This window comes from Panthera onca, chromosome B3, assembly GCF_046562875.1.
Source record: "Panthera onca isolate mPanOnc1 chromosome B3, mPanOnc1 haplotype 2, whole genome shotgun sequence".
NCBI lineage: Eukaryota > Metazoa > Chordata > Mammalia > Carnivora > Felidae > Panthera > Panthera onca.
The window spans coordinates 145635972-145646430 of NC_138344.1; positions in this window are offsets into that span (position 1 = coordinate 145635972).

Here is a 10459-nt window from a genome sequence, read left to right on the forward strand (position 1 = left end):
ACTGCTGACATCTGACACTACGACTCACACAGGAAGCAATTTGGTTTCCTCCGCAGGGCCCCTAGCCAGCCTCAGTTCTCAGCAGTCTGGTAACGCCCAGCGTGGGGGGGGGGGGGGGGGGATGGTGGGGAGGGGGCCCAGGATGCCAGGCCCAGGTGCTTACAGAGCCCCTGCCCTGTGCACCACCTTGCGAAGCTTCTGGAGACCAGGCGGGTCTTCCCGGAGCCCACAGCCCGCGGAGGGGGCCCCCTCACGTCAGCGGGCGCCAGAGAGAGGCCGCTGTGGCCACCCCGGGAGTGTGACCAGAAGCATTGCAGAAGGACTTGGGGCCTGGAAGGGCGTCGGGGCAGAGGGACAGGGACAGTGAGGCTGGGTGGGGTGAGTGCCCGCTGGGCCTGCAGGGTCTCCCGGGGCGGGGGGGGGGGGGGTTGGTGGCGAGGGGCCGAGCGCTCCGTCACACGCTGCCCTGCCTCGTCAGGGTGAGGGCAGAGCCAGAGGGTGGCATCCAGGCCTGCGGCCCCAGCACCAGGAGACAGGAGAGCAGGGGTGGGGACCCACTGGATACGGGCAGGAGGGGAGGTGGAGGCAGGAGCTGGGCATTGCCCAGTGGACGGCTAGGCCGGGGGGCGTGGAGGGCTGCCCAGAGGAGACCCGGGGCCTCAGGGCACTACTGGTCAGCTGCCTGTGGTGAGGTGGGGCCAGGCCAGAGGGCGGGGGTGCAGGGGTGCGGCTGGCCCACTGCAGAGGTTATGCTGGGGGGCGGGGGGAAGGGGGCTGCGCGTGAAGCTCTGACGGGCTCCCCGGGGGCAGCAGGGGCCGCTTCTCCCCCTCATAGAAAATTCAGGCCAGAGGCAGGTGCCGTGTCCACTTCCTGCCCCTCACCTGCCGCCCAGCGGGGAGGGGGACCAGGCCTCGGTCAAGCCTTCCACCCCAGCCCCGCCAGCACCCACCCGGAGACCAGGCCTTGCTCACCTTCACACGCATGCGTGGCTGCACACGTGTGCACACACAAACACACCACACACCCACCTGCACACCATCACGTGTGCAGGAACCGGCTCCTTGGGGGGTCACACGGCGGAGGGGGGGGCTGTGAGGGTGGGGCCCGGGGGGGGGGTGGGGGTGAGGTGTCACCTGCGAAGCCCTCTGCAGCCCCCGGGGGAGGGGGACGTCTGGAGCCCCTGAACCCAGAAGCAGGGCTGGGGGCTGCGAGCTGGGAGGCTGGCCTCCAGCCTCACCTGTCTGCTCCCGGGCCTGCCCCCCGCCCCCTGTCAATTTTCTCCGCCACTGGGGGTCCCTCGAGACTCCACGGGCATTTCCCAGTCCGTGAACTTGGGACATTACTCACGTCGTCCGTAATTTCTTTCCGCTGTGCAAATCTGTGGTCTCCTTGGATACCTTAACTCCTAAGTATTTCATTCTTTTTGATGTTATCGAAGAGGAAATTGATTTCGCAACTTCCCTTCCGGGAGGTCGCCACGAGCGCCGGAAATGCAGCGGGACCCCCGCGCCGCCTTTGTGTCGGGCTCCTTCGCCGGCTGCGCTTATTGGAACAGGCTTCTCGTGACACCTGGAGGGTTTTCTACGCGTGGGACCCCGTCATCGGCAAACAGTCTTCCTTCCTCCTGCCAGGTTGGATGCCTTTCGGGTGGGTTCGCTGGGACGCCCACGCGGCTTGTGTCTGCACAGAGAGCCCCCTCGTCCTGCTTTACCTGTGTGACCCCCCGCTCAGCAAACTAACATCCCGGCCTCAACCCGCGAGAAGCCACCCCAGCGCCACCGAAAATGTTCCTTTCTTGCTGGAGGTTGCACGCCACCCTGGGTGCCTCGGGGTCCCCCGCGCCGTCCAGCCCCGAGGTTTTCCTGCAGCAGAGGTGATGGCACATTGTCGGCGGCCCCAGGCCGCACCTCAGAGCCCCGTCAGTGTGGTGGGGGTGGGGGTGGGGACAGGGGGAACAGGCCTCCGTCCAGGCTGCGGCCACAGTGGGGGCGGGGCTCTCCTTGGCTCTTCTGCCTGCGGGAGCAGAGTGTGACCCGTCACGCGCAGGCAGGACCGCTGGCCCCGCGCTGGCTTCGGGGCTGCTGTGCTGCGACGCTCTCTGCCACCTCCACACCCGCACTTGCCAGACCCAAGCGTCCACACGGACGACTTTGAACCATCGCTTCCATGGACCTGCTGACCATAGGACTAGTCAAGCTTTTTCTTTCTATTTTTCTAATAATTTGTCTGTCTCATCTATGTTTCCAGAAATGCTGACATACGCCTGTTTACAGTATTCTCCTGTTCACCCTTTCTTGGAATTGATTTTTTTTTTTTGCATTTAAAAAATGTTTAATTTACGAACAGTAGAAGTCACACCGGTATTCGGTCCCATGGGTCTTAAGAGAGGCACACTGCTGTGTCCCCGCCACAGGGGAACCACACGGAACAGGGGCACCCCCAACCCCCCTCGGCCTGCAGCCCCTTGTGGTTTGGTGCTTACGCCCCGCTCCCAACCCCTGGCAACCGCTGGTCTATTTCCCCCTCTCTCTGCTCCTGCCTTTTCCAGAACATCACGAACAGAATTGTACAGCCTGTGAAGCCGGCGTGTTTCCCACCGAAAACGCGTGAAGATCCGTCCGTGGTTTGCAGGTGAGTAGCCCCCTCCTTCTCAGGCCTGGATGGCATTTATCTCACGGACGGACCAGTGTGTTATCCATTTGCCCGTGGTTTTTCCCGTCTTTCGTGGTTATAAAGGAAGCTGCTGTAGAGGATGCGTGATCGTGAGTTTTCATTTCTCTCAAGCGAGCGCTGGGCACGGGGTTCCGGAGTCGTCCCACGGGGACCACGGCGGCTGCACCACCCACACCCCCGCACATCTTCAGCCCTCGCGGCGGCCACTGCGCGCGGGGGCGTCCTAGGTCCTAGCTGGCGGCCCTGGGACCGCTCAGTGGCTTTCATTCGCATTTGCCTAATGACCCGCGATGGGGAACGGCTCCCGTGCTCACGGCCTCCTTCCTGCCACCACCTTCCTCGGCACCCCGCTCACGTCTGCGGCCCATTTTTAAATTGGGTCGTTTCTTCACTGTGGAGCCCTGAGAGCTCTTCGTACGTTCTGCATACGTGTCCTTTACCTGATTTACGTTTGCAGACACTTCCTGCCTGCCTGTGGCTTATCAATACTGCATCTCATTCATTGGTGCCTTTTCTGACCCTTCTGGTTGCTTCTGTCGCTGGCCTCTTCCACTGGGTTGTCTGACTTTTCAAATAACTAACTTTTGTCTTCATTGACCTCTATTGCAGCTTTGTTCGCTATTTCATGGACCTCCAATCTTACTTTTTTTAATAATGTTTTTAATGTTTATTTTTTATTTTTAAGAGAGACAGGGCAGGGGAGGGGCAGAGAGAGAGGGAGACACAGAATCCGAAGCAGGCTCCAGGCTCCAAGCTGTCAGCACAGAGCCCCATGCGGGACTCGAACCCACGAACCACGAGATCGTGACCCGAGCCGAAGTTGGACACTCAACCGCCTGAGCCACCCAGGCACCCGTCCAATCTTACTTTTATCTCTGGTTCCCTCTCTCTCTCTCTCTCTCTCTCACACACACACACACACACACACACACTTTGAGAGAGACTGCACAAGCTGGGAAGAGGGAAGAGAGAGAGAGAATCCCAAGCAGACTCCGTGCTTAGTGCAGAACCTGACTAGTGCAGAGACTGACGTGGGGGCCCCACCCTGCAACCCCGGGATCACGACCTGAGCCAAAATCAAGCGTTGGACGCTCAACTGACTGAGCCACCCAGGCACGCCTTCATCTCTGGTTTTCAACTTTCTTTGGGCTTCTTCTATTTTTCCCCCCAACATTTTTTTATTTCATTTACAAAATTGGGGATAGCTTACGCACGGTATGGTTCACCCTGCCCAGGATGTGGTTCCAACTTTTGACAAATGCATGCGTTTGGGTAAGTGCTGGCCCCACAGATTAAAATGTCTCTGTCATGCCCCGAATTGCCTCAAGCCCCTTTGCAGCCGCTGCCTCCCCCGGGCCGTCTGCTTGGCTTGCAGAGGTGGGGGCCCAGCTTGCAAATCCTGAGGCTTCCTCCCCCCCCCCCCCCCCCAATGCAGGCTTTGTGCTGGCTCCCCGGAGGGGCCGCCCTACCGCTCTCCCCTCCGCAGACGCACTGTCGCCTTACCATGCAGTTCTGGGTCTTTTAAGTTTCTCATTACAATCTCTTCTTTAGCTTGTGGGCTATGCAGCAGTCTGAGTGTATGTGTTACAGTGCACATCTATAAAACTTTCCCCAGCGCTGGACTGTACTTTCAAACACTCAGCACACTTAAAAGAATCACACACTGAGAGCCCCTATGCTCACTCTTAACACCCTGTAGTTCGGACCTTGCTCTACCCCTGTGCTCTCACACATCCCTCCGTCCACACTTCCTCCATCCACCTGTTGGGGAGGAAAAAGTGTCCTCTACCCTTCAAAGTTTCTTCCAGCTGGTCTACAGATAAAATTGACATGAGACAGATTAAAAAGACAGAAGAAAAACAAATTAATTTTGTATGTACAGGAACCACCCTCTCTTTTCTGGTCTGGAATTCGTACCCAAGAAGACGCAGTGCAGGCCCTGGGGGGGTGGGTGCGGGGAGGAGGTGGCCATGGGCAACAGCCATCTGTAGCAGCCCCAAGGATCCAACCGCAGGACCTTTCTCTTGGCTTCCCAGTCACCAGGGCACAGGGCCTGGAAGGTGCTCTCAGTTGAAGCCAGTCCCCTACGATGAGATAAGAAGTGGGGGTCACAGGAGAAGGAGAGGTGGAGTGAATGGAGAGAGAGATGGCCAGGTGGAAGGACGAGGGGATGGGTGGGTGGTTGACGGATAGATGGTTAGATGGAGGGGGGAATACAAGGGAGATGGTTGGATGGAGGGAGGGAGGGATGGTTGGATCTGAAGGCGTTCCGGCCAAGCGTCCCCAGACTGTGCCATTTTGGCATGAGAACTGTTTTGAGCCGAAGGCAATCAAGACCCTGTGGCCTCAGGAGGAACTTCTGGCCCTTTCTTAAATACCTAGAAGAATCTAAAGTGGGAGCCTTTCCCAGAATAAGAGTGGTCATCAGAGAGAAAGTTTACGTGACCCATCCGCGTGGCAGGGCAAGCATCTAATTAGCAACTGTCTGCTCTCCTTGTTGTCACCCTGGGAACTGCCCTCCTCCTCTTAGAAACCCAGGCCCCTGTCCCATTACTTAGCTCCAGATGGCGTCGATGCCTCTTTTCCCTTCTGTCTTAGAACCTCTGGTGCCCCGGCGAATGGGAAACCGAGAGAAAGGTCCTGCGGTTGGATCCTTGGGGCTGCTACAGATGGCTGTTGCCCATGGCCACCTCCTCCCCACACCCACCCCCCCCGGGCCTGCATTGCCTCTTCTTGGGTACAAATTCCAGACCAGAAAAGGGACAGGGGTCTCCGACATTCCAAAGGCTCAGAGGTTGCTTTCTAGGTGCCGGGCCAGACCCTTCTTTGGGATGGGCAGGGTGTGGACCACCCGGGCCCGCTGAGTTAACCGTTCACTGCACAGGCTTGGGAAAGGGTTCTTGGACACCGAAGCCGAGCCCTGTGGGGTGAGTGGAGGGAAGAGCTTAGGAAAAAGACAGAGGTGTCGACGGACACGGGGCGCGAGTGAGGTGGGCAGGAGAGGGGCGGGCGGGCGGGGCCTGGCCACTGAAGGGAGTGTGTGTTCTGTGAAAGTGTAGATTCAGGTGTGGATACACCTGCCTCAGCTGCTCCATGTAAGTATCATTCCAACCCACCCAGGGGTCTCTGGCAACTTTTCCCGCCATCAAGCGGTTGTGCATTTCTCAGGACGGAGAGGACGTTACCGTGGGCACCTTGCCCTGTGAGCCCAGGGCCTGGGTCCTCGTGGCTCGACTTGGGGTGACGGGTCACCTGCTTCCTGATCACGCTCATTAAACCGTGAGCGGCAGCCACACCATGCGGCTTTCAGGGGCCACAGCAGTCACTTGAGCCCAAGGTCTGGGTTGGCAAGCAGGGCACCGAGGGGCCAGGGGCAGCCTGGGGCTCCCTGGGGACACAGACCTGCCCCGTCCCTCGCTCCCCACATCCCCACAGCTGCCACACTTTGCCGTGAGACAGTGAGGGCCCACATCCCTGCACCCCACCTGGCCCTGACTACCCCCAAGAACACCAGCGGAAGAGGAGAAGAGGGGCCGGCAGTGGCTAGTATCTAAGACCCCCTGGCCTTTCCCTTCTCCCTTTTTTTTTTTAATTTTTTATGCTTATTTATTTTTGACGGAGGGAGAGAGAGAGACAGAGCACGAGCAGGGGAGGGGCAGAGAGAGAGGGAGACACAGAATCTGAAACAGGCTCCAGGCTCTGAGCTGTCAGCACAGAGCCCGACGCGGGGCTCGAACCCACGGACGGTGAGATCATGACCTGAGTCGAAGTCGGACGCTTAACCGACTGAGCCACCCAGGTGCCCCCTTTCCCCTCTCCTTTGACCCCTAATTCTGCCCCCACGTCCAGAGGAGGGACGCCGCTGGCAGCCTGAAGCTGGAAAGCCCCCTGACTCCCGTCATGACCTCATACTCCTTTTGAGTGGTGGCAGGAGCCCAGGCAGTGCCGTGGCTGGAAGAGGGGAGTCCAACCCCACCCCTCCTCCCTGCACGGAGCTGGCCTGGTCGGGCAGGCGTCTGGGTGGGGGGGGGGGGTGTCTCCCGGCACAAGGCTGGCAACATCCGGGGGCGGGGCGGAGGGGGGGAGAAGCCCCCACTGGGCACAGGGCCCCGGGGCTGGCTCTGTGGCTGAGCTTTGATGTGGGGTGAGGGGGTTACTGCTGACAGCTGGGCTCCCTCACCCCCACCCAGGCTGCCCAGGGACAGCGAACCACTAATGACTCAGGCCCTGCCACCTGCTGGAAAGTCAGCTGGAAAGTTTTTTTTCGTGATTCAGGGAATCCCCCGCTTACCGTTACCTTCAGACAGAAAGTCTACCAGATCCTTCTCCCCTGCGATTGACATTTCCCCAAACCGTACACCAGGGAGGGGTGCTGAGGTCAGGGTCAGCGGGCCGAGGCACAGAGGTCTGGCCCTCAGTGCCCCTCCTGTGCTCTCTCTGACCTGTGCGGTGCCTCTGACCCCCAGATCCCTCCACCCCACCTCCTGGCTAAGTGCTTAGTCTATGGGGAGCCTGGCCCACATTCCTGCCCAGCCACAGTGCCCGGGAAGGGAGACGCAACGTGGCACCCCCACCTGTGAGTGGCCAGGCCCTGGTGGGAGATGTGCCCTCGCGGCGGCCCAGCCCCCATGGCTGGGCCCGGATCAAAAGACCCCCAGGCTCGGGTCGCGAGCCTCTAGTCCCAGAGACACTCTCCTGGCTCAGCCACTCCCCAGCTAAGCCCAGGGCTCACCTCCCCCTCCTCCAGCTCGGGCGGGGCTCAGCCCTCCCGCTGCAGGGACCCCCTTTCTCCTAGCAACCGGGAGGAACAGCCGCCTGGGACTTCCCCGGCCCCCTCCTGGGCCCAGCTGCGGCCACAACCCGCTCTGCCCCGCCGCTTGCTGGCGGCTGCCCGCACTGCGCCTCCGGGCACGGCTCCGGGGTCGCTCCCGGCCGCGCGCGGGCTCACCCCGACCCCCGGCCCGGCGCCCGCGCTCAGGGCTCGCTTCTCCGGCCAGGGCCGCCCGCGTCCCCCCACCGGCTCCTGGGGGCTCCTCGGGACCCCTGCGCTGCTCCGACTCCCTCGCCTCCAGCCCCTGCTCCCGCCAGATGCACCGCACACCCGGGGCCTCGGTTTCCCCAGCAGGAAAGGAGCGCGCAGAGCCCAGAGGTACGGGGAGTGGGGGTGGACAGGAGGGGGCATCTGCCCTAGGGGAGCGGAGGGGTCCCGGAGCTCCCCGCGCCCTGCGCGTTCAGAGATTCCGCGCTCCCTCCGCTCACCCCTCCCGGACTGCTCCCCCTCGCTGCAGCCCCCACACCCCACAGCCCTGCCCCAACCGCCCCAGCCCTCCTGCCCGAAGCTGCCCAGACTCCTGGCTTGCCCGGGGGCTTCCTGGTGCCCACCCCCCGCCCTCCCCCCACCCAAGCCGGCCTGAGCGCGCCGGGGCCTGTCGTGGTCGCTGGCTGAGCTCTGCCGGGGCGGGGAAGGGCGGGCGGGGGGAGGGGGGGCTCGAGGACTGGCCCGGGAGGGCTGGCCGCGCCCTGGTTCCCAGGCGGCACCCCTGGGGGCACGCACGGCGCCCGCCGCCGTGTCTTATTGGCACAGTAGCTCGGGTAGAGCGGCCGCTGTTCCGTTTTCCAGATGCGGAAATCGAGGCACAACTGGGTTCGCTCTCACGCTCCAGACACCGCCCCCCAACGCACGCGGGGATTCGCCCAAGCGGGCGGGCGTTTGCGACCCCGGGGATCGCCACCGAGCCCCAGGGTCTCCTCCCGCGACCCGCAGGGCAGGGCCTGCCCCGAAGGTGGTGAGAATTCGTGGCACCCCTGCGGGCACCCGGGCCTCCCTCCCGGGGAAACGGCGAGCGCTCCGGCTCGGGCGGAGACCCGCTCCTGCCGGGGCCGCTCTGGGGGTGCAGGGGCGGGCCCCCAACCCCGCCCTAAGCCCTGGGGCCACGCCGCCCCCTCGGAATCTAGCGCTCCGCGCCAAACCGCCGTCTGGGGCCGTGGGGGCGAAGCCGAGCGCGCTGACACACGCGCCTGGAAGTCCCGGGGGGGGGGGGCGGGGGCGGGAGCCGGCGGCCCCCGCGGCGCGGGCGGGGTGGGCACCGACCCCTCCCCCCAGGGCCCTGCAGCCCAGACACCTGGCCGAAAAGTCTGTGCCTCTATTTCCCCATTGTGCAAAGGGCGTTACTTCCACCAAAGCCTTGCGGGGGCGGGGGGGGGGGGGGACCCCGGGGGGGGGGACCCCGCTGGAGCTGGGGAGAGGTGCCTGGTGCCCGCTCAGGAAGCGAGTTCTTGTTACAGTTACGGAGAGAAAGGAAGCACTCAGCGTCCAAAGCCACCGAGCTCCTGCCCTCCCCTCCCCCCAACCCCCCACCCCCACCCCCGGTGTTCAGGCTTGGGGAGGCTCACACTCGTGCGTGGGGTGCGCGTGTCATGCACGCGCGTTCTCGTGAGTGTGAAGGTGCTGGTGTGAACGCGTGCTCACCTCCGTGCACGTGTCTGCCCTCGGGTGTGTGTGCGTGTACGTACGCGTGCACACGCACACGGGTACTTCTGCCAAGCCCACTCCTCAGGTGGGGAGTTGCGTAAGCATTTCTCATGCGCCAGCCCCTGGAGGCGCTGGCCCCTCGGGCTTGCCCAGCCTCCCCACACACACACCCTCACCAGGAGCACATTCTCATCCGGGGTCCAGGGAAGTAGGAGGCACCCGGTTCCAGGGGGAGGCAGGCTTGAGCCCCAAGCACAGATGTTCACCCAAGGGGTCCCAGCTGCCAACAGGGCCCAGGAAGGAGGGCCAGCCCCGCATTGTCCCCAGGAAGCTTACTGGCTACAGGACAGGTGGGGGCACTCAGGATTGAGGGTCCGGGGAGGAAGTCCCATGCTTGAGAGCTGGGGATGTGGGGGTGTACGGGGGGGGGGGGGGGGGGCGGGGAACGCTCGCTGCGGAGGCCAGAGGGTGCACAGAGCCCCTTCCCCAGGGGATGCTGGAAAGTCGGGAGCCTCTCCCCAGAGCTGCTTCTCAGCCTCCTCCTGTTCCTGCCATGACACCTGCCCCCACCCCGGCCGGTGCCTCACCACCCTCACAGTGACGGTAGCTTAAGGAGCAAGGGCCACAAGGCAAGATACGAGCCAAGACTTGTCCCTTTGCCCTGGGCCCAGAGACTGGGCAGGAATTGCCCCTTCCCCCAGCCTGAACCCGAACTCAGCCCCCTGCCCAGAGCCAGAGAGGCCCCATGGACTTGCCTCGCCCACCCTGTGCCCGTGTGACCTCCACCCCGCATGGCTCCTCTCTGCCTCCCTACCCCTACGCTGGGGGTGCTGGGCCGATGACCCTGCCTCCCACCCACCCTAGCCTCGTCCTTCTTGCCCCAGATTCCTCAGTGTTCGACCGTCACGGCCCACTGGCTCTGACCAGGAGGGGCAGCGCAGGGCCGGTGGCTGGACCCCAGGCTGGGACGAACAGGGCGCAAGGGTAGACTGGGAGCCCCACAGGAGGCTCCCCATTCATTCATTCATTTAGCAAAGTCCCATCCACACACTCACGGACCGTGGGCCTCCCAGGCCAGTGCTTCGGTAGGTGCCACGGAGGACGGGAGAGGGTGGGCCTCGGAGGGAGGAGGGGCAGGGGGAGGCCTCCCAAGGCCACCTGGTCCTAAGGTCTGGAAGAGGGGTCAATGTCCCGATCTCCTGAAGGCCCCGAGGGCTGGCCTTCACCTCCCCCAGCCTGGTGACCTGGAGGCCTCAGACTGACCACACCCCACATCTGAGCGCCCCTGGGGCCCTTGGGTCATCTGCCGGGAG